This window comes from Melopsittacus undulatus, chromosome 7, assembly GCF_012275295.1.
Source record: "Melopsittacus undulatus isolate bMelUnd1 chromosome 7, bMelUnd1.mat.Z, whole genome shotgun sequence".
Taxonomy (NCBI): Eukaryota; Metazoa; Chordata; class Aves; order Psittaciformes; family Psittaculidae; genus Melopsittacus; species Melopsittacus undulatus.
Genome location: NC_047533.1, coordinates 27,978,332 through 28,002,490, shown reverse-complemented (window position 1 = coordinate 28,002,490; position 24,159 = coordinate 27,978,332). Strand labels below are relative to the sequence as shown.

The 24,159-nt window shown below is 39.3% G+C and overlaps 3 long non-coding RNA genes and 1 other non-coding gene across 5 annotated transcripts; 2 read left to right on the top strand and 2 right to left on the bottom strand.

The window, feature by feature from the left end:
• Positions 1-2,029: 2,029 nt before the first annotated feature.
• LOC115946516 (uncharacterized) lies at positions 2,030-6,088 on the top strand. The gene is made up of 3 exons (XR_004080572.2): positions 2,030-2,193; positions 5,305-5,428; positions 5,886-6,088. It is a non-coding gene; the product is annotated as an uncharacterized lncRNA (long non-coding RNA).
• Positions 6,089-14,207: 8,119 nt separating this feature from the next.
• Positions 14,208-16,567, bottom strand: LOC115946514 (uncharacterized). 2 transcript variants are annotated; one of them, XR_004549855.1, is made up of 5 exons: positions 16,529-16,567; positions 16,085-16,259; positions 15,165-15,275; positions 14,667-14,750; positions 14,208-14,484 (listed from the first exon to the last, which is right to left on the bottom strand). It is a non-coding gene; the product is annotated as an uncharacterized lncRNA (long non-coding RNA). The 2 variants fall into 2 exon arrangements; XR_004080569.2 differs by lacking the exon at positions 14,667-14,750.
• LOC115946523 (small nucleolar RNA SNORA26) lies at positions 14,877-14,994 on the bottom strand. Its single transcript, XR_004080578.1, has one exon. It is a non-coding gene; the product is annotated as a small nucleolar RNA SNORA26 (small nucleolar RNA).
• Positions 16,568-16,657: 90 nt separating the features above from the next.
• On the top strand, positions 16,658-22,095 carry LOC115946521 (uncharacterized). Its single transcript, XR_004080577.2, has 2 exons — positions 16,658-17,302; positions 20,636-22,095. It is a non-coding gene; the product is annotated as an uncharacterized lncRNA (long non-coding RNA).
• Positions 22,096-24,159: the final 2,064 nt, after the last annotated feature.

The window sequence follows — 24,159 nt, the reverse complement described above, 5'->3', positions numbered from 1 at the left end:
ACCAAAATGCAGACTGCCTGAGCACAAGAAGCATGTTCAGAATTAAGCAGAATGTGACTTGGATCTTAGCTGATAACTTAAGTATCAATGTATGACAAGTAATTACTCAAAAGAAAGTGCTAGACAATACTTTGGAAATAATGGTTATAATTCATTCCTAATTTAAAAAAAAAAGGGGAAACTATTAATTTGTCCTTATCTATGAGAAGAATTGCAGGTTATAGACAAAAATAAAAATCTGATAATTGTAAGATTTCCTGGATTTAGGTTTGCAGGACCAAACCAAAGCTAAGTGTTTGAAAGCAACTGAAATTTGCTCTTTCCAAAATACGAATCTAATCCAGTAACTCCATGCACTACCTGTTACAAACAAAAAGTCAGCTTTTTTTCCTGTTTATATATCAGTTACACCTTAACTGGGGATACAGTGGAGCCACTGTTCCGGCGACTTGCTGCCAGTCTACACCACATTCCTTCAGGTGCCGATTAGAGCAGCCTTATCAGGAAGCTTTGTGCAGGTGCACCAGGGAGCACGCTGGTCTGGCAGCAGGCTGGGGAGCCAGCTGTTTCTGCCAAAACATCAGGACCTAATTACACAGCAGTCATTGGGGAGCACATGCAACACAAAGGATTCCTGATCCAAAGTTCACAAATAATAGTAACAAGCATTTTCTAATGTGAACAGAAGTGATTTTGCGAGCCACGATTTTGCTCCACCTTGCCAAGAGACTTAAATGGAAACATTCCTTTGCTGAGCAAACCTGTGTGAAAAATACACAACCGAATCAGTAAACAATGAAACAATTTACAACCAGCTTGTAAAGAGTTCAACAGGTACATGGTTTTTAAAAAGATGCATGAGTCTGTACTACATTGCTTCTTTTCAAAGCATTCTGTGCCTTGAGTAGCAGGATTATGGATTCCCTGGTCTCACCAGGTGAGGAGGAGGGATGGAGGTGGGTAGCAGGAAGAAGACTTGACAGCGGCATGAAACACTAAGATTTTGGAGGGAAGAGAATTTATGCCAATTTGCTGCTCACCTTCCCTTCTGTGCTGCAACCTTGCTGGAGAACATATTGATGGAGGTGAAGTATCACATTAAAAGTCCAGGACTGGGAGAGATACCCCCAGGATAGCTCTGGGAAGGGAGATGGAGGGAGGCACAGGAAGTTAGTTGCCAGCTAAGTAGGAGCTGCACAAAGAGCTTGTTTCATGTGAAGGGGTGCAGGAAGCCTGTTTCGTTACTGGGACAAGCAATGGTTTAGACCTGAAGTAATTATCTCAGCAGCAGTTGCCAAAAATACTCCCTTTTCAAGGTGGTGCTCAGTGTGATCTTTACCCAACTGAACTGTATTCAGCACTAAAACCAGAAGCTTTCAGGAGCCTCAATGGAACAGCACGTCCAGTGTGGTGAAACCATCATGCTGGCAACCAGACACCCACTTCACACTCTTCCTGGGCACTACAGCCACCTGTATGGGGTATTTTTGGAACAGAGCTTTTCTAATTGGCACATGAGAAGCAGAAATAGGTTTGGAGTTTTATTTAGCTCACAAAAAAAAAGCCTTTTGCAGAATGGCAAAGTAGCCAGGTTTTGTGATGTGATAATCTGTAGGACTGAAATGTTTCTAGGTAAGATGAAGAAATCTTGATAATAGATTTACAGAATCTGATGGCTTTGATAGCAAGAACTTCAGAACATACATGTTTGCCGCTCTGCTCTTGATTGTTACTAATGTGAAGGTGATTCAAATATAAATGGATTGCTCTTTAACAGTTAAATAAGGTACATCAGATGTACTGGGAGATATGTGATTTTACACATTTTTTAATAAATACATTAATTAGATTGCTTGGTTCATATAAAGGCACATGAGTACAGGAAGATAGCTGTGGTGTTACTAGTTCCTCTAAAGAGCACAGGGTCAAGAGTTATCTACATATAACCAAGCAAGGCAAACACTGTGTATTGATCTTTGCTTTGTTGTAGATGGGTTTTTGTTACAGTGCACTGTCTCCCCAGCAAAAACTTCAGAGATTACCGGCATAAACCAGGATCCATAGGATTCAGAAGCAATTCCTCTGCTAAGTCTAGTGCTGAGTTATAAGATTGTTTGTCCTTTGTGGCTCTTGCTTCAGATGGAGAATGGGAACGTCTCCCTCTTCGTTGCCACAGTCATCCTGTGCCGCCAGGTGAGAAAGCTCACACTGTACTAGTTCTGCGAACAAAAAGAACAGTTCTTTTCTGTAGTGCTGACAACCCAATACCATTCACAAGTACTGCCAATTTAAATTAGGAACGTGGAAAAGGTACAAGAAGTTTAGGCAGCTTAACTAAATTGGTGTGCTTATTGAAAAGGCCTCTGGTACCTTGAATTTGTATGCAGCCAGCAGAGCTGCTAAGCCAGAACAATCGATCACCAGCAACACAAATGTGGATCAGAAATGTTTCATTCAATTAAGCATTCAGGAGGATTTTTGTCCTTCACCTCAGCATTCGAACAGCAAATGTACCCAGGTGTTATTTTTGAAATAGAATTGTAATTTGAATAAGGACAAGCCAATAAGATCATTACCAGAAAGGTCACAAACATCCTTAAAAACAGTGCAAATTGACCTATTTTCTAGTAACAACAGCCTTGAAGGTTATGATTTTTTTGACACTTTACATGCCGTTATTTTTGTGTACCAGTGTTCCAATATAATTATTGTTATATTATACAAAATGTCCTGGATTTGGTACATGAACATTTCGTTCATAAGACCAAAATCCTTTTTTGTTACAATTCATTAGCTTTAAAAAACCTATATATGACACCCCACTAGAATTTTCTCATTTCTGGAAGCTTCTTTCATATTGTGTGAATAAGGGTAAACCTGCGATAAACTATCAACTGGTTGATAAAAGCAGCTCTGTTACCATATGCAGAGAATGTAACAGTTAAGGTGCCCTGAGCAAATAAGGCACAAGGACACCTTTTATCAAAAGCACACTTGTCCTTGGCTAGTCAACGTGTTTGACTGTTGTATCATGGGTACAATGACGTAATGGGTAACACAAGAAGGAACTAATTTACTCAATACAGTAAAATCAGTTATTTATAGAAGCATGATTATAAGGAGACATGTTTGCTTCTGTTGCTCTGTATACAATTCCAGCTATTTAAAACAGTTGTAGAAATTATTATTACTATTAAGACATTAATGCTGTATATCTTGCAGTGTTGCTGGATGCCCAACACTACAGAGAACCAGGTCCCTTGGGGTATACACAGACTTCATGGCACAAACTCCCCCACAAAATTAGGTCTAAGCAGATTAATTTGCATACTGCAAGAAGTCTAAATGCAATTTCATGGTGCTCCCTGTAGACTTATTTACGATGTTTCTTTCTGCTACCACAGCATGGACTAATTCTGTACAAATTACAGTGGACTTTCTTCCATTGCACTGAGCCTTTCAGGCTCATTTGTAAGTTTGCAGTTCTAGGGAGAGAACAGAAAATTAACTCCCAAGTGAGGGAACTGTACCCTTCTCTTGTTCTACAAGAGTCCGAGAGCATAGTTTTACAGGTATGAAAATTGTAATGAGGTCCCATCCATTTCCATTACCCTCCTCCTCACTGCCTCTTTCCCAGAGATATAGTGCCCCCAGAAGCTGGGCCTGCTGGGACCTACATTCCTGATGAGTCCTCTGTCTTTGTTCTGATTAAGGTTCGGTAACCATCCAGTCCTGGTGCAGATTGTTCCTGTATGCATGTTTACATAAGCACACCTACTGCAAACAGCTTGGAATCAAAAGCAACAAGCAGATGTGGTAAAACCCCCAGAGCTGTGTTCAGCAGAGCTATAGCTGAACAAGGAGCAAAGAACCACAGTCTGTGATCTCAAATGGCTCTGTTTCTAGTTACATGAGGACAGAAACCACATCACCAATACAACCAATGGCATTTGAAAACTCAAAGATGCTCCCACTGAATTTGAGCAGAGATGATATCAGCCTAACTTTATTCCAGCTGAATTAACAGCAGTTACCAAAATGCACAATTTGTTTTCTGGACAAGCTGCCTTCAAATAATTTTGGAGGGAAAAATTATCCAAGATTAGAAAGATCAAGTGAGCTTTTAGAGCAACATTACTGAGTTGTTATGTAATACACTTAACCATACAGCTTGTGTTTTGGACACCTTTTTAGGTTATGCTTGTGAACCAAGTATATTTCAGACTCCTAAAATATCAACCTACAGACACCAATAACCAATGACTTGTACTGCATATCCCCCCTCTTGCTAAGTTACAGATCAGAAATGTGAGAGGTCTGTGACACAATTCTAGTTTTGATATATAGATTATCAAACAAGAAGAAGGACTAGTTCAGTTCCAATGTAGACTAGACATACAGAGTTTTACAAAAGTACAGAGTGGTTGAAGCTGGAAGCGGGCTCTGGACATTATCTAGTCCAACCCCCCTGCTAAAGCAAGTTCACCTAGAGCAGATTGCATAGCACCACATGCAGGTGGGTGAAGTTAGCTCTCCTAAAATCCAGGGCTGTAATTCAACTTATTACCCTGCTTCCCCCTTGCAGGATCCTAAACTCCACTACCTCATGGACACTCCACCCAAGGCTGCCCCAACCTTCACATCCCCAAACAAACTTTGTTAGTACATGGTCCAGCAGCACACCTCTCCTTATTGACTCCTTCACCAGCTGTGTCAAAAAGTTATCAATGCAGGTACCTCCTGGACTGTGTGTGCCCACCTGTGCTGTTTTTCTGGCAGATTATCAGGGTAGTTGAAGTCCTGCATAAAAACTAGAGCCTATGATCATGAGGTTGCTTTCAGCTGCATCATTGACTTCCTGATCAGGTAGGTGGCCTGTAGTAACAGGCACACAACAGTGTCACCTGTGCTAGTCTGCCCCATAATTCTTACCCATAAGTTCTGGACTCATTCTTCATCTACCCCTAGGCAAACCAAGTTAGAGTTGCTGTCTCACATGAAGAGTAACTCCATTAACTTGTCTTCCTGGCCTGTCTTTCCTAAAAACTATGTATCCATGACAGCATCCCAGTCCTGCAGGCTATCCCTGCAACTCTCTAAAAACATTTTGGTCCATGTTTCGTTCTGTTCTTGCCAACACTATATCAACTCCAGATAAGTTTTGATCACCAACTAATTCTCATGTTGACTTTGATTTTGTAATTCATTGTGCATCAATACTTTGTTGGTGGAAAAAAGCTTACATTGTCACAAACAATATTTAGCATCTCTTAGCAGGGGCTTTGACCATTTTTCCCCCCTCAGTTAATGTTTTTAGGGGACTGAGCGAATGGACTTCCTACCACAAGTGGCATTCAGTTAATGGAGTTTATTGAGTTATTTCGAACAAAAGCAACCAAACCCAGCTCTGAAGACTCCTAAACAACAGGTGAAACACAGCCCACTGCATCTTCACTCTGTGCTTTCATTCTTCAGTAACATTCACACAATCATATCTACATTTTTCTTCAGTCCATGCTAAAAAACTTAAATCAAATTGGGGGTAGTTTTCCAGCTTCAAATTAAAGTTGGAATTACACCCCTGTATGTGACGGCTATAAACTGTTTTTCAAACATCTCATGGTGCTTCCTCAAACTATCATTCTCTATGTAGATTTGTTTAATTATTTTAACTCTGCTATATCTAGTTTTTCATTACAATTAATGGCATATCGTTTAAATAGGATTTTCTTTTACCCTAGCAATGCTACAACAATAACGCTAAAGCATGTACACAGCAATCTGAGACTGTCCTTGTATTCTAGATCAAGTCTTTCACACCATTCTCTATATAAAACTCATCTTTTCCTAAAACTCTTTAGCTCAGTGCTTGTTCTCATTCACAGGTTGGCTCTGCAGTGTGCTAGACTATGGGTATGAACAGCAAACAGTGACTCTACCTCTAGAGCTGTATTTTAAGGTAAAAAGTAAGTATTACACAGGACCAGCTCAGATTCTTAGAAGAAAGGCATCATAACAAAATATCCTCAAATCAAGATCCTGCCTACTAAAATAGTTAATATTTGCAAGACTACTTATATTGTGTGGTGCATCTGACGATACATGGGGCATGAACTAAAACATCTTAAAAGAACCGTGTCTGTGTGTTTTGTATTTCCTTGAGTACCTCTTGGCTTCATGACATAAGTATGGAATTACATTATCAACAGTTTCAGTGTTGCAAATTACCCTTCTGAACCAAACACACCCTGCCACCTGAAGAGATTAAGGAATACCAATGATTTTGATTTTAGTAACCTGCAGTGGGATTTGCAAACCATTCACCACTGGCCAAATTTTGCTCTATCGACATTGACAGTAAAACTCTAATTCCAAAAAGACTGGAAAGAATCCAGTTCTGAATACTTCTGAAACACCCTACCCTCAAAACCTTTATTTTAAATTACTTCAAAACATGCAATTTATAGGCTCTACCATGAGAAATTCTGCCAGAGTAGAATGAGTGGCAGCTGGGAGTATAAGCAAACAGATGATCCATATGATATTCTTACTTGGAGCTCTGAAATGTGACAATTGAAAATAATTTACTTGGCAGCAAAACCAAATCTTCTCCACCCCCTTTTCAGTACATGAAATATTCATCTCTAATTTACTTTTCCACAAGAAAATGGCAACAACATTTTGCACTACTGTTTTGTACAAGACCTTCTTGAGCAGTCTGACTTGCACTCAAATCTCAGTGCAATAAAGATGTATATAAACTATGAAGAAGTCCAATGGAATAAAACTAAAGGCACTTACATCACAGTCTATAACTACTTCGAAGACTCCAATTAGAAATTTCAAGGGAGCTTTTCTCTCTGTGCTAACACAAAATACTGGGAAGATATTAAAAAACCTTCTAAAGGTAGACTCAGTATGAATGAAACAGAAAATGGTGAAATGGGAATAATTCACAGATAACTGAGAAGCCACAATGAAAGGACAGATCACTTATACAGAGGATTAAAGATCACTGTTCTTAAAGCAAAAACCAAAGGTAATTAAGAAAATGCATGAGTTAAGCCAAAAACTTGTCATATCTTGCTGAACAAGATTAAAGATGAGCTCAGGTTAACAGCGTATGGATTAGTGAGGAATGGTATAAATAACCCAACTTTATATAACCCCAAACATTCAAACTGGGCACCTGGTAGCACAGCACAGAGCAGGGTTGGTGAGGTGAGCTACTGGGGTAAGAAAGAGGCAAGACTGAGGACAGCACCTCAAATCAATTTAGACATTAAGTTATCAGTAACAACCACAGAAAGATAACTGAGCTTTGCAGAGAGGAAGGGGGGCTGATTCTGCTCAAGTGATCAAGCACAGTTTCATTGAATCTCAACTTCATAAAAATGCAACAATTTAATGAGAATTAAGCAGCACTGTAACTCATAGTGTGGTGAAGCAGTTTGAGATAACAGGTGGCTCTCCATATTCTGTTAGTTGAAGATGGGGTTTTTGTTTAGCATTTCTGAGAAACAGCAACAACAAAACTCAAACACTGTAATAAACTTACTGAGTTTTATAAACTGATTGAAGGAAGCTCCACCAGAAGTGAAAATCATGGCTACTGCAGAGGAAGACTGTAGACTGAGTAGACTGGAAAGAACTTGGCAGTCTGAGGAACTTTGTGTAGAGCTTAATAGGACCAAGCTACAGAAGTACCTTGATAACTTCCTTCTGCTTCGACTCACGGTAATTGACACACTGCAAGGTCTTACATCAAATCAGGTGAGAACACATGAAATACTGTGAATAAAAAAAGGTACAGCAATAAAACTTCAGTTTGGAAGAAAAAACAGAGGTACGGCACCTCAATAGCAGTAAAAACGGTCACCCTGTTACTTATTTGTACAATCAGTTTCCTTTAACTAACACATATGATAAAACACTGTTGGAGAGGAGCCACAGCAGTTCAGACCATTATTTCACAGCTCAAACCAAGAGGGTAGATGAGATCTAGCTCAGATCAGTGAGACTTCTCAGTCTTAACATGACAAAAGTGGGAATCAGATCACATTGTTATTACATCTGCAGCCCTATGAGGAAAAACGATCTATAGTTAAAGTACACAAACCTGGGGTGCTATTCCTACTACAAAATGATATAAAAATACTGACCTGGCAACATCTTTTTGCATAAGCCAAAAATTATTGATGCTCTGCCTTCAACAACACACAAACAAGGAGTAGTGGAGAACTGGAAAGAGTGCAGCTGATACACAGTTCCAATGAAAGTACTCTTTATGCAGTATAAGCAGTAATAGCTCAAATCTAGGAGGGACATAATATTATAGTACTTGGGGCTGCTTTTTAATCATTTTCACATTACTGTTGCTACAAAAGCACACATTTTTACTGCACATTTATGAGTTCCATCATTACACCTTTTTTCTCTTTCCATCTTTTCTTGATAGCACGAATATGTGTAGATAAAAATCCCGGATTTCATGTAGCACAGCAGAAAAGATTTCTTTTTATATTTTTTTTTCTTTTTATTTTTCTACTTACTTACCTGTTTGTTGGGTTTTTGTCTGCTATAACCCACAGCAGAGGACAGAGAGGCCATAACCTATCTGCAAATTGAAACAGCAGCAGCAAGGTCTAAAACACGGATTTTGAAAAAGTCCAGAGGTATCTGGATGTCACAGCATAACAGCAGCTCTAAAAACCTTGTGCCATACTGGACCTGAAATCAGCATCATGAGTCTGGGTATGTGGAGGAGTCCACAGTATTTCTGAACACAGACTGCATCCTTCTGTATATTTTCTTGGCCTTATTCACTTCTGGTTACTGAATCAGTCAAGTGTGTTGTGTGTGTTTTATGTTTACACTTTGGAGGGGAAAAAAAATGAAGTGATGAACCTAATAGGATCCATTACTGAAATCCTGAGAACATTAGTTATCAATCTTTCCAAGCAGCTTGCAGTTTGGGGTTTTTTTTTTTTTCCTACAGAGTTGCAATCGATTTTCTTTCACTTTCCAAACTACATGAGATAATATTCTATTTTGAAGGCACTGATCATGATATAGCCAAACAGAAGCTGGGACTTCATCTTCCTACATCATCTGCACTAAGACTCAATGGCAAGAGCACTGTAAAACCCAAGCCAAATTTCCTTATATAATTTACTTTCATGCAATCCCTTAACTTGTCAGGAGACAGTCTGAAAAACACTCTGAATCATAGGCCACATACCACCTCTGCTTTAGTGTGCAATATACCACTGAGAAGGAAATAAAATGACCTCACCTGCTACATTAAACAAACCAGATATCCCCATGACCTATCATCTCCAAACCCAGCTAGTGCTAAAAGCAGGAAATTCCAGCACTTTTTTACCCCCTGGTTTTGTGCACACTGCTCTTGATAGGCCTATACCTATTTCCAATTACTGCTGCTCATTATTTTAATAAAGTATATTTAATTGAAATACATTTTTAGACTGTATTGTGAATTAAATTAGCTTTCTGTCATACAGTAAGCACAACACAATCTGAACATGTCAAGTCGTTGTCGGACTGTATACCTTTTTTAATCCGAAAGACTGAGTGTTTTCAGTCTTAAAGCATTCAGCATCTATGTGCTGAGTCAACACTGTAGAAATTAAATATCAAAGCATAGGAGGAAAACTCTCATCTTTACATCAAAGTTCACTGAACAGAAAAGGTCCTCTTTTGCAGCAATGAACATCAGTGAAGGTCATGCAGCTTTCACCTTTATTTAGATAAGCAAAAGTATTGATGTGTGGAAAAGTCCAGCGTGAGTTGCATCAGAAACCAAATGTAGAAAGCTTTAAAACATGTTCCATATAGATCTGATAGCTAATGACCACAAGAAGAGAGGTTTTCCATCTCATAATCTGTAATTTTGTAAGAAATGTCTGCCTGCATTGGTCTAAACCAGAATACATGGGGTGCGCAACTGTTGTTTCTCCAATACAAGTGCATTCAGCCTGTACTCTCACTCTACTGCTATTTTGTCCCTTGCATAAAATGAGAAATCTTGGATATGACTGTAACGTTATGTGAAAGCATGAGGAAACATAAGGAAGTTACAGGCAACTAACCATCAACTCGAATAGTTAAGTAGCCATTATTACTTGAGCATTGCCTCTAAGCTTTCCACTGAAGATCAGTAAGTATGATATATTAATGTAAGGCCACAGAGAGCCATAAACCTAACTCTAACATTAATACCTGCATCTAAACTTTAGATTCTTAAAAACAAAGCAGTATAAACACTGCAGATTACAAACCTATGTTACTACATAGAAGTCATCACACAAATTCTGATATTGCCAAGCTCATAAGAACTAAACTTCTTGAGGAGTACCAGGCTTCCAAGATGGTCCCCCAACTGTTCCCAATTCAAAAAAAAAAGGGAAGAATAAGAATTCTTGTGTCTTGCCAGACCCTTGCATGTAACCCTGCGTACAGAAAACCATAGTCCAGAGCTCAGCACATATTACTTCTCAAGCACATTTCATTCTTCAGCTTTTCTACCCACATTTGATCATTGAGTCTTAACAATTGTAACAAATTACTAAAAAGGAAGTAGGAAATATGCTTTTCAACTGCCTGCTAGAACACAGAACGCATACAGAAATATGAAAATATTCCACCTTCTGTGACAATCTTCAGTCTTTCTGAACAAATTTAACCTTCTTGCAGATTCAGTTAATGAAAAGCCAAAGCAGCATTCCTACATTTGCAATCAATAGCCAAAATAAACACAAATGTACAGAGTAAAGGCTATATTATAGCTTTCTTCCATCTTTATTTTCCCCCAAACTCTCATATAACCCCTGTTGAGCAAACCATACATACAAAAATTTATAAAATGACAGTTTTGTTTATATTACTTAGCCTCTAACAAGGCTAGTTAATACAAATCTATAGTGGTGTAAGTCAATTAGTTAGTCCTTGACTGCTCTCCAACAAACTTGGCTTTTTTTCTTCCACTAGTCTTCACTTTTCCAATGAGTAATAAAAGGAAAAATTTCAATGTTATAACTTCATTTAGAGGATTCATACAAACCTGCTCTCTCTTAGCAAACTGCACAGCCTCAAGTATACAGTCCCCCAAGGTGGTGGTCAGGGGGAATGAGCTCATATACAACAATAAAGTTATCAGATTTATCAGGACAGATTTAGACTTACTTCATATGCCTAGACTAATACTAATCCCTTTGTTTTGCTTCACTACTTTAACATGATATATCATAAATTTAATTAGGTGAATGATCCCTGAACCAACATATTTATATTCCAAAAAGTCTGAAGATGTAATAGGAACAAGTCAAAGTTGATAAGCAATTTCTTAGTATAACTACTCACAAGAAGTCACACAACAGAGTGCTCTCAAGTGACATATTATGCCAACCAGTTCCTTCAAAATGAGCTTTTAGCATAGAATGATGGCCCCAACTGAGTGATCATAGTCAAATGTAAAAGTCATGAGCCTTATAAACCCATGAAACTGTTGGATACTTCATTAGTTTAAAATACAAACTCTAAATCTGATTTTGTATTAAACCAGTTCTACTGAAAAAAAAATCTTCACATTTTTTAATTATTGCTTTAAAACTGCCTAAGAATGAGGTAGGTGAAACTTTGAGCATTTGCCATGGATGAAGTCTCAAGTATACTTTTTTCATTCTTGCTCTCTCCAGATGTACTAAACCCAGCAAAATGAATCCATTTATGCTGTGTAAAATCAGGATAACAATCATGTTTAAGAGTCAATTATCTCTCTCCATCAGTCTTTCTGATCAGATATTTCAGAAAGACAGAACAGCAAAGAGTGGACATGCAACATTATCACTTAGTGGCATGTGGGTACTTCATTAATAGCTGCAGCAAACGAAGACTTTACTAACACTGCACTAACTTGTATAACAGACTGCCAGTAAAATTAAAAGCATGTAAGCCACTAATATGAAAAAGCTTATCTTCTGCAACAGAAAGATTGATAGGAAACAAAACTTTATCTGTCAGTAGTGGAAAGCAGTACATCCTAAAACATTTCTATATTGAACTTCTTTGAAGAAGGCAACTTTATCCCTCTTAAGAAAGGAAAAAAAAGGAGCAAAATAATGAAACTACTTTAAAATACCAGTTAAAAATGGTGCAGTATGGCTAAATAGATAGAATGCTGCTTAAAAGACAAGTTTTAATCACTCTTATGGGCAAATCAAAACACACAAAATAATAGCACTTTTAAATCGGGAATGTGAAACTGTACCTTTCAGTAGCTGCAAGTCATGTCAAAACAAGATGCAAAACTGAAAAACCCAGTTTAAATCTGTATGATACTGAAACAGCAGCAATGTTTAAGGAACAATACAAGAATTAACAGAATCTCTTCAAACAGATCACAAGCAGGCAGTCTGCAAAAGAATTTGCAAGCCCAAGAAATGAACAAGTATGAAAGGAGTCTTTGAGCATTTGACGGCTGCACCACAAAAGCCAAATGAATGATTTGTCTGTGATAGAGATTATTTTCCCAAAGTTTTTAAAAACCAGGGATGAATGAACAAGGGCCTGCCTGGAACATTTTAGAACAAATTTGTGAATAAAGACCAAGTCATTAGAATTTAGTGGTACTTTTAATCACCAATTGCACAGCAGAAGTTGAATAGCAATGCCTCAAAAAAACCTAAACAAGCCCCAGGAGTCAGCACCTAAGCACAGAACATAAGTCAAAGGGCATGACAGCTACCATGAAAGAGAAAGGACCCCCACTATATACTGAGGCCATTAATTCAGAGAGGAGAGGAACAAAGTTTTCTTAAGTGAAAAGATTTCAAAGTTCTGTTTTTAGCTTCGACTAATGTGAAAAAAAGAAACCCAACAGAATACGCAAAACTAACCACGGCTGCGGACTTCAAAAGATCTTAGATTCTGACAAGATCCTCATAGACAGAGCCACAGATGGATTTTAACAATATTTGTAGCCTGGCTAATGGGTCTGGAAAGGAAAACTCTGACTGTAATTCCAGTATAGCTTCCACTCCCTCCAGAAAGTTCTGGAAGTGTAGACAGCTCACTGAAAATATCATCATAAGCTACCAAATGTAAACAAGCTTACTAGTTAATGAAAAAAGGACAGAACATTTAGAAGCCTATCTATGTCAAATACCATCAATTAGTATGGAACATGAAAGAAACAAGATTTAAAAACCTGGACAGGGCAGCATGGATCAGATATTAAACCAGGCTCACATAAGGCAAGACTGAGTAGACTAAAGCTTATTCCTTGATTGTGACTGCAGAGGACAAATGTCTATAAAATGACTGACAAGACTTGCAGAAAAATGATTCATTTCATCTCATAACAGGAACCAGACAGTTGTCAGACAGGTTTAATACAAAGTACTTTTGTATACCCTTCAAAATCAGTTTCATCTTTTATTAAAACACAAGTCCAGAGGACAAGAATTACATAAGCCTAGGAGGCTACAAATACAAGACCACAAAAGACACCACTTTATAGTTAAGCAGAGACAACAACCAGAAGACTTCCTAGCCAGAGAGGGGTTGAATCTAATGAAGTGTATCTAAGAATTTGGCCCTAAAACCACACTGACTTCCCTGTGTAGGCAGTGGGGAGTGCCTGGCAGCTACTTCTGTCTTATGTCCTTGCTTCTGCTTTCTAAGGCTAGTAATAGGACGCACACAAATAACTTCAATTCCTACCGCTGGGAAAAAAGTTTTTAGTATTTGCTTAAACATAAGCAACTGAAAAACACAATATTGATCTTTCTCTCAGAGGATCTATGCAGTCATTCTTTACATAGAATATTGCAAAATTTTCTTTTGTTTATTTGAAATGGACAGTTGATGGGATGCTTGCTAAGGATAATTGTTCTTCTAAAGTTTGGGACAATCTTTTCACTAAGTTGGAGAATATGCAAATGCAGCCTAATGAAATAACTTAGAAGTGGGCAGTTATCCCAGTGCTTTTACATTCTAAAATACTTCAGAAAACCATGACCAGACATTCAGAATAAAAGATGAATAATAAGGAGTGCATTTTCAATAGATTTGTAAATTAAAGGATAAACTTGTCAAGTTTGCATGTAAGAAAATGTTTCTGCGTGAAAACGCAAAGCATTTAAAGACAGGTAGTACCTAAAAAGAAATCTTCAGAACACACAAACTTCTGGTAGCATTCTCATATTTTATTTCAATTAATCCACAGACATAAGTTACATGAGTTTTTGTAAGAAACCCATTTCAACAAATGGTGTGGTTCCTGTTTAAACATGATCATTGAAGGGACAGTTTTAGCAGCTGCTTGTCTCAATTCCACTTTCAAGACAATACACTGCAGGTGACAACTGAAGCCATCTAGTATGAGTTCAGGCACTGGCCGCTCATTGAAACCATAAGATGTTTAATATCAGTTCAAGTCCCTTGCACATGCTGATTTTCTCCCTGTAAAAGACATTTTATTTGCAGTCAGCATCCTGCATAAACAAAAGAGGTAACTGACCTAAGCTTGAGCTTTTGATGGGTTTGGTTTTTTTGTTTTGTTTTCAGGTAAAGGATAAATTTAACTTCAGATACAGAAAGCAACCCATCCACTAACATCTGATAATCCCTTTTACACTACATACCCGGAGATCAACCAATTTTCAAGGAACTCTTTTCATTGAAGACATTTATCATGTATGTCCATAAAAGCACCAGACTTGAGAAACCTGAAAAAGGTTTACATGAAATTGATACAAAGGCTTAGATAGCATAATAATCAGATGACAGATCAAAGCCTACCTATAAGCTATTAATGAAGCTGATTTACTAGCTTCCGGAAGGGAGTGTCATGAATGTGTTTCTCTCAGCATGATCCAAAGAAGAGTTTCAACCTCATCTCTGGGTTTGAGAGAGAACTTTTATACCCCTCTGTGTTGGCCACTTAAGACACTGCAAGACTTAAGAGGGCAAAGCATAAAAGGGGAGTAGATTGGAGCACGATTTTTTAAAATTATTATTAACTAGGATCTGAACTTGCAGTTTACTCAAAAGAGGTATTAAAAATTCCTTGAAATTTGTGAATTGTCAGAAAGCAATTTGTAAAAATACTTGCAACTGTCATTAGACAGGAGCACACTTACCTTCTAGCAGAAGGTATTATATGTTCCTAAGAAGTCCTGAGCATTGCTTCCACTTTGGGTTTGATATCCACATTTAGAATATTTCAAACATGAAGTTGCTAAGTGGGGCCTCTAAACAAAACAAAACAAAAGAAAACTTTAAAACCGTAATACTTTATATTGTCCTATTACAGACCTTTTTAAAGCCCCTATTATGCTATTGTGCTGAATTAACTGCTCTCAAGGGCATACTCTACAAAGTTCATTTTCAAATCTCAGCCTAGTGCAAAAAGTAGCCACTGGTTCAGTCTGTTGAAGATTGTTTTAATAAGTCTTTTAACATCTTTAAAAATATACTACTAATCATAAAAAATGTTTTTTTTTTAGCCTAAATTGCTTTGTGTTGACACCATCCTTAAGCAAGCTGTATATTTCTAGATTTAACAGACTGATCTTTACCAGGCAATTTACTGTTGCATTTTTCCTATACAAGGTATATACATCTTGTAGCAAATGATACACAGCCTCAACCAAAACTTATACCAAGTTACTGTTGCAGACATAGTAGAAGTCTGGGCCAAAAGCCTATGCAACCAGTGACTTCTGCTTATTTGAAAAGCTGCCAAGTCCATTTGAACTTAAGTGCCTACAGCATTTGGAACCCTGAACACTGCAGGTTATGACTATTTTTCCTGATGCAGTTTATAAAAAAAAACCACTAATCCAATGCACTGAATCAGATTTATATGTGTAACTTATAAGTAAAAGGTACAAGTATAGACAAATACTTCATCTCACAGTAATGCAGACCAGCACTCTCAGGTAAGTTTGTCTACAAGTGGTAGGAAGTCTCAGATTCACAGCCCTGTCTCTGACATGCCAAACCTCATCTAATCAGCCCTAGAGTCAGAGATGTGGTCAGCCTTATGTGCCCCCCTTACCTATGGGCTGTCAAAGGCACGACTCCAGATCCCCAGCGCTCCCCGTTGGCAAGGCCTACTACCCCGTGCCTGCTGCTCACGCCAGACGCGGCCGCCCAGCGGGCAAAGCCTTCGGGGCCATCTGACGGCCTTGCCGGTGCCATGAGACGCTCCCTGCTGCCTTCGTCCCTCCACACTGCGGGGGGTAGAGAGAGAAGTCAGCCCGGAGAGGGAGGGGATCCGGGGAAGGGAGGGAGCGGGACCGTTTGTGCCTCACGACAGGATGCAGGGCGGAGGAGAAGGCTCCGCACTGGGTTTTTGTGAGGGAAAGGTAATCTATCCCCCTGTGTTGACTCCCCGAAGCACCGCCAGGCTCCGGGAGGGCAAGATGTGAAGGGAAAATCCCAGCAAAGACGCCCCCTTGTCCCGCCCGTCAGGAACCCGGCGCTCCCGCAGCCGCCTTACCGCAGCGACAGGCGACACGGAAAGAGGGAGAAAAGCGCCTCCAGGGCCTTAAATAGGATCCTGCCGCTCCCGCGAGACCCGCTGGGGAGGGCGCCGCTGCCTATTGGTGGAGCTGGAGCACGTGATGTCTAGAGCGTAGGGTTGGAGCTGCGTGTGGACCGTGTGGCATTTGGCCCGGGTACCGGTGTTCCGATCAGCTCCTGAGGGGAGCGGTTGCTGTGTTGTGTAAGGAGACGGCTAGTTCCCCCGGATCGCTGCTGTCGGAGGTGGGGAGGAGGCCTTATGCTTCAGGGAGGAGCGTTCCGGTGACTCAGTCGCTCTCCTTGCGGCGGTCAGTCAGGGGCGGACCCGCGGCCTATGTCATGACAAGGCGCTAATCTTCGCTGGGACATAATTGTCGCTCTCTGCCCAGGCCGAACTTCAGGGAGCAGGAGGTCTTTAACACAGAGAAACAAAACCGTCTTCGGTGTGAAGTAGCAGCTGTGTAGCGGTTTTGAGGAGCTAAGTACTTCTGATCTCTGTCTAAACTCCTAACTGAGCCCTGCTTTAGGAGGTTTAGGATCTGTGTGTAAGAGTACTGAAATAAGCCTCAGTGCTAATACCTTTGCTGATGCTACAGCACATGCAGCTCGCTCTAGAACACACCTGCCATTCACAGGTGGAAGCAGGCCTGTTGTCCTGCGAGTTAGTGCACAACATAGGTACAAAACAGCTAGTGTGCTACCTCAGCTGAGATATGCTGCCTGCCTGGAGATAATACTATGAGGTTTCACGGTGAGTACAAACAGATTAGCATAAACTGGGAATTAGTAATTTGTAGCACAGAGACTTTGAATGTTGCCTAGCAAAGCTGGTAGGAACCACAACATCTATGTTCCTGTGCAGTTCTGAATTCAATATAAGTCCCTGCTTCACAGAGAGGTGGATGCTGGTAATCCATAGCTTCTTGCCTCCATGCGAATCGGTGGGTATTGGCTCACCCTGAGTCGCTACCAACAAAGTAACCTTTAAGTTGTGTAGAAAGAAAATAACAGGTTGGCCCACTACCTCTGAGGTTTTCTGACCGCAGTGTTTACATTACCCTCAGCAGATATAAACTGATCTGGTTCAGCCTGCAACAGTTACATAGTCAGAATAAAGTGATAGGTCTAGAAACTGTTTCTTAAGTGCTTCTAGTTACCTCTTCTGTCTAATTCTGGATTCTTAAAAGGTTGCAATTATAACCCCTGCTCTGATAAGTTTATTATGACTAAATCAGGGTTCAAAAGCTGTGCTGGGGTTCTAGGTAAGTCATTCAATGGATACGAACTTCACATTATTTCAAGTGGGGTTCTCTGCAATGAGAATTTTCTACACTTAGACACATAAGTCGGATCAGTCCTTTCTTGTAATGTAGCCAAAAAGACTAATTGGCGTCCAACCTTTACATTTTTACTGTGTGTGCTGGTGGGAAGTATGTCATGCTCAGTTTCTTCTTTTCCAGTGCAGAATGTAAACAGTCATCTCTGTTAGCACAGCAAATCAGTGATCAGTATCCATCCTAGATGAGAATTTTAATCATTCAGATAAAATCCTACTCCTTTTTCTTCCCCTGCACAAGCTTTCTTCTGTCTTCCCCATACAGACTTCGCATTGTTTCCCTTCTCTCTGGCTCCATGAATCTTACTTTCTTGTCTGATAGTGGCACAACTTCAAGAGAAGGAATGCAGAGGCTACCAGACCTGTCTGTCCCTTCCCAAACTTACCCTGTAGAATAATCACTGTCCTAGCAAGGGTCAGATGTGGATTTGATCCTCTGTACATGCAGGTAGGGTTCTTCTGTTTCCTGGGCAAGTGCTGTAACCATTGAGTTACTATCTACAAGACTGCAGGCAGATCTGCTGCTTCTGTTTTGTTGGAGGAAATGGGCTGCCTCTAATTTTAACGTGTACAAACTTCTCAGCTGGGCTCTGAGTCTGCCCCCAACTCTGTGTATCTTGGGGACTTGCGGGAAAACCCACATTTACTGTGGGGTCCAAGCACAGCTTAATTTTGAGATGGATCCTGGATGTTAACCAGGAGAGTTGCAGGTCTTGTGAACAGAATTTACAGGAACTTCAATTATCATGGGAACTTGAATAGTGAACATGAGAATATAGAAAGGGAGAGGTAGTATGGGAAGTTTTTACAAGAACTACACTGAAGAATCAGATACTTTAGGTGGTACCTTTGTTCCACACTGGTCACCTCATGATGAAGAAGTCTTTGCTTCTTTTCAGTGTGCAAAGTTAGCAGGTTCTACACCTGGTCAACCATGCCAGTAGATATTATTGAGTCTGTTTACATTAGGGCATTCCTGGTTTAGACAGTCATGAAGAAGAATTTGGAGAAGCATTTTGAGATTAGCTAAGTGGCAGCTGAGTGCCTTAGTTATTTTGTGAATTTAGTGTTGAGCTTTTTAAGGAGTCTGTGGTGATCTGAACATAGTTGTTAAAATCTTGAAAAATGGTGCTCTAATCAATCAAGTCTGTCTTTGTGTGATGCATGAATTGAATCTCAAAATCTTTGGTCTGATACCTCTTGTAGCTGACATTTGTTTAAAAGCATCATGTTGGGTTCACCGTGATGCACAATTGTCATTACAGTTTCACTTAAATTTCAGTCTTTTTCCACACCTGATATGAAGGAACACCAAGCAAGTAAAACCTTGATGTGACCATCAGCCTCTGCTGATGACAACACTATCTGTCTGCATTAAATAATTGGCAGGTTTGGGACCTTACAATGTGACAGCCTTTTTTACAATGTAGCCTTTTTGTTGTTGTTGTTTTAACTTGATTAGAACTTTGAGATGGCAATGCGATAATGTAATAAAATGTAATTGGATTAATTTATGCCACAATTTGCATAAAATGAAAAGACTATTTTAAGTTCATGCTGAAAATAGACTAAATGCCACTTACAGCCTGTCTGCTGTCAAAATACTCTTTCTATTTTGTCATCAGAGTGTATGGTAGTTAAAATTAGAGCCTGTGGAATAGAACAAAAATAATAAATGGAATCTTTAGGGAAGAAGAGGAGGGCAAGACAGAATTGTTATTTCCTTTCCAGAGGCAGAAATACCAGTACATTTCTGTTAGAAACTTAAGTTTTCTGTTATTTGTACTACTCAGTGAGTCTCTTCTAACTTGATAAATTACTCACATGGCAAAAAATTTTGGTTACCTCTTTCTAGCCAATGTGTATGATTAGAACTCAAGAAGTATCTTTCCAACTGAAAGCACATTTTGTGTAAGAAAAATGCCAGTAAAGTTTTCTAGTGAACTCCCCTTGCTGAATAAAATACCTGAGAAAGAGGCCACTCTTCAAGCTTCTACCTTACAAAAATTAGGGAATAATTTTGGTTGAGTAGTGAGTGTCAGGGAAGGGTAATGCTATGTAAACTGCTGAAGCAATGCACAGGAGTTCTGTTACTGCTACTGTTCAAAACTACAAATACTTTTTTTTTTTTTGAAACATAATTAAGCAGGAAGAAAAAAGCCAGGAATGAGGTATTAGGAGATAATAACATACCATTATGGAGCATCAAGCTGACTTTAAAGGCCTCAACTGCCTTTACATAAAATAGACTGTTTCATGTTTATCACTATATAACTATATGACTATATATTAGCCCCTTCTACCTATTCATTCTTTTTTTTAAATAAAACAACCTGACATAAATGTATTTGCATCTATTTTATTCTGCAGCCCTTCACTTTCAAATCTGATGTCTGCTGCCCCCAAAAAAGACCCCAAAGTTAGATGCCATAAATGTGTTTTGTTTTCTTCTGTAAAAGAGCAGTTTCTGAGAATTTGCTGTTGTTAGGGTTCTAAAGGTAAAATTTTACTGTATTGTAAATCAAGAGAAGTAATTTCATAGAATCATAGAATAGTTACGGTAATTTGTAAAAGTGTTGGGTAGGGGTTGCTTTGAAGCTGACAGTTTTAAAGAATAATGATTCCAACGTTGGTTTTTGTTTTTTAGACTAAGGGCACCCCAAATTTATGGGGAGGCTCCCCATATTTCTTATGGATTGCCATGAATTTTTCAGGGACTGCAACTTGCTCTTCCCATTATAATTTCAGGTGTAAACAGAGTGGCTTCCATGGACCTGCTGTGAGCAATGCACTACAGCCTCAGCCTGTGAACTGCAAGTTGGCATCTGGCATTCTGCTAAAGCTCCCAATCTGTTCTGCAGTGGAGGCCAAGCTTCATGGAAAATCCTTAGTCCTCATGCTTGTATCTGTATATTGACCATTCCATTAAAGACATGCTGGTATTTTTGTAAAGCATAATTTAATGTGACTACAAGATATAAAAAACGTGTGTAAGATTCTAAACATCCGTTGTTGGCACTGAAAACATTTTGGATATTGAAATTCTTTTTCAATTTTTATTATATATTTTCCCACCTTCTGGAAAACCTGAGTATTGTTTTAGCTGCCTTTTCCATTAAAATATCCCTTTAATTGCCTGGAAATGTATCCTGAATTTGATTCTGTTCCAAACACTTGTTCAGCAAAACTGATGATTACCTATTTCTGGACCACAGTTTATTACAAGAAAAACATAAATGAACCCTCTGTGGAATTTTCTAAGATTTTTGGAGAGGAAGTGCAATATCCTCTTTGTGGCACAACATGGATAGATATTTGAGTCCCAGTTTTGCTACTAACTTTCCTGTGTAACTTTGGACAAGTTGCTAAATTTCTGCTGCCTGTTTTCTTGCTTTGTAAAAGAAGCTAATATTAACTTGCCACCCACAATCTGACAAATCTAAGAGACTGTTTGCAAAGTACTCTGAGAAGGTCAGATGGAAAATGTTACAGAAGTCCAAGCCTCGGCTAGCCAAAGAGGATATTTACAATAGCTTCCTATTTTATGTAGTGAAATAAAAATGTTATAGTGTATAACCAGATGAAACCAAGACTGATCTAAAGTTTAATGCAGGAGACATTTTTTGACCTTTCAACAGAAATTACATAAGCACAGTTAGGTTATAAATAGTCTTTAGTTTTCCTTCTCTTTGTCTAACACTCAAACACAGGGTTAGTTGTTTGTTATGAAGAGATAGAGCAATGCTTTAGAGTGGAAACAATTGTTCACTGTTCTTACTCATAGAATCCCTATAATGTTTGTAACTAGCATTTGCTGCTTTTCTTAGCACCTTTTATCTTCAAAATGCTACAGAAACAAACTTTCCAGGCCTGAAAATGACAACATAGAAAAACAAAACACTCACCAGCCCATTCCAAGTGTGAAAGTTTCTTCTTTCCTGATTTGATACAAGTCTGAAGAGCAAAAAGCCATTGCTTAACTATGGTTCAACTGGCATGTAGACACTTGTGCATTATTTCTTATTTTTATTATGATTCCTCAGCAATAAGACATGAAATGTGTCAACTCTTAAAGTATTTTTATTAGCACTAAGGGTAATGATACTAAATTCTTCATAGAATTATGTATGTGTGCATATTTCCAAGTATGCTTATTTTCAACATTTGTCATTTTCTTGAACAGACAATAAATGGTTAACTAATAGCAATTTAATTTATTTTTTTTTTTTTAAAAAGGAAGTTTAACAAACAGAAACCACCTGAAATTTTATCCTGAAGTGAAGTAATTGGTATCAGTGAGAAAGCAAAGGTATGAACGTACCACTTACCTTTTCCTTATTTTTTCATTCAACTACTTTGTGTAATTTCTCTGGGGTTCATATTATATGAATGATGTGCTTGACATTAAAATGTATGTGAGGTAAATGGCTTTATTTTAACTAATAAGTTACCACATTTTGTTTCATTTGATTTTTTAATCACCTTTCAAACTCCTTAATTTGCTTCATAACCTTTCACTGACAGCAAGTATGATTCTCTACAGTGAATTGGAATAAATGAGCTGCAGCAAAGAGTACACCATTAGGCTTCTGGAATAAAAGGAATCTGAGTTTAAAACCCAGCTGTAGTGCAGTACTCTGCAGGCTGCTTAGAAATGTACCAGAGACCAATCGGCCTTGATTGCTTCAGAACTGAGGCTGAGGGTGGCCAGTTCAGAAATGACACCTTGACTTAACTCACATTTCCCTCAGCTACATACATAGAGAAAACCTATGATGTTATGTATTATCCAGTCCTCAGAATTTAAGCAAATTAAACACTTGGGATAAAATTCACACATAATGCAGGACCACAAACTTCATAGTATTATGCCAAAGATATTTGTTTTTCTCAGCGTTACATCTGATGCCCCCTTTACATAGTGATTTATGCATTTATGAAGCAGTTTAGCAGCCTTGACGCCTTCAGTTCATAATGTCCAAAAAATCTTTCTCTGTCCTCTATTTCAAAATTCTGCAATGATTTAATATAACTAATCCAACTTACTGAGGGAAGAAATTCTGCTTCTGTGACAACTCCATGTTGAGTTTCATTGCTGAAACTGTCAACAGAAGGATGCCAACTAATGTCAAATTTGATTTTTTTTTCTGAAGCAGGCACTTGTCCGCAATGAGCTGGAATGAGGCCACTTGCCTAACAGCATTCTCAGGGTAGGAATTTATCTTTAGATGCTACTGCCTATGTCAGATTTCTATTAGTAATCATAGACCTTCTCTTGAAATTAATTAATTAATTAAAATACTGGCTTCAGAATGTTTGCTGTAAATAAAGCCTGTGGGGCCAGGCTGTATAGGCTGAAACTGCTGTATTCTAGCGTTATGAAGTAAAAAGGGTAGCCAAGCACTGCCATGCTCCCATGTGCTGAGGAGCAGGGATGCCTGTAGAAATGGTAGCAGTTCTCTGTTCCTCTGAATGGTTTCCTTAGCATTGCAGAGGAACAAAAAATGGGCCTTCTGCTTCTGCTGAGAACAGCAACATCTGCTAAGGAAATGGGAAATTCAAAGATGAATCATTGCCTTAGCTGAACTTAATTCTTTCTTCCCTCAGCGATTTGCTGTGTGGCCTCAAGTTAGCTATTTAACAACCTTGTGCCTATTATCATCACGTCTGTAAGTTTTATACACTCCTACTACTCTGCCCTGGAGAAAGGCATGGGCCTTGACTTATTTGTACTTGAAGACAAACTGAGATTATCACATTAACGGTGTTGTATGAATGCGCTTTGGCACTAAGGTGTGTGGTGCGGACATGGTCCCAAGCCGGTATTCTTGAAGATAAGTGCTATCTGCATGAATGGCAATACAAAACACCTTCTGTGGGCATTAAGTGACATTCCAGATCTGCGGTTTGTAGTGCTTGGGTTCCTGCGTACCCCAGATTAGGCGAAGAGATCGTGTTCTAGGTTACAGTGTTACTGGCACTGCCACACATTCGTGTGGGCTTGCTTGGGCTCTGCCTTCCCGTCCCTCACCTGCCCCCTGCCCATTTGACTTAACGTGCACCGAACCCGAGTTTTGCAGCCCTGTGGCTGTTCCCGGCCCGGGGACTGATGCACCCCCGTCCCCCCCTCCATGCCCCCTCCTCCCCGCAGCGCATTGGCTGCTGCGGCGGCAGCGCCCCGCCGGGGTGCCCGGTGCCGGGCACTGCCGCTGACCTTCCCTGCCCAGCGCTGTCAGAGCGGATCAGCGGGCGCGGCGCTGCAATGGAGCGGC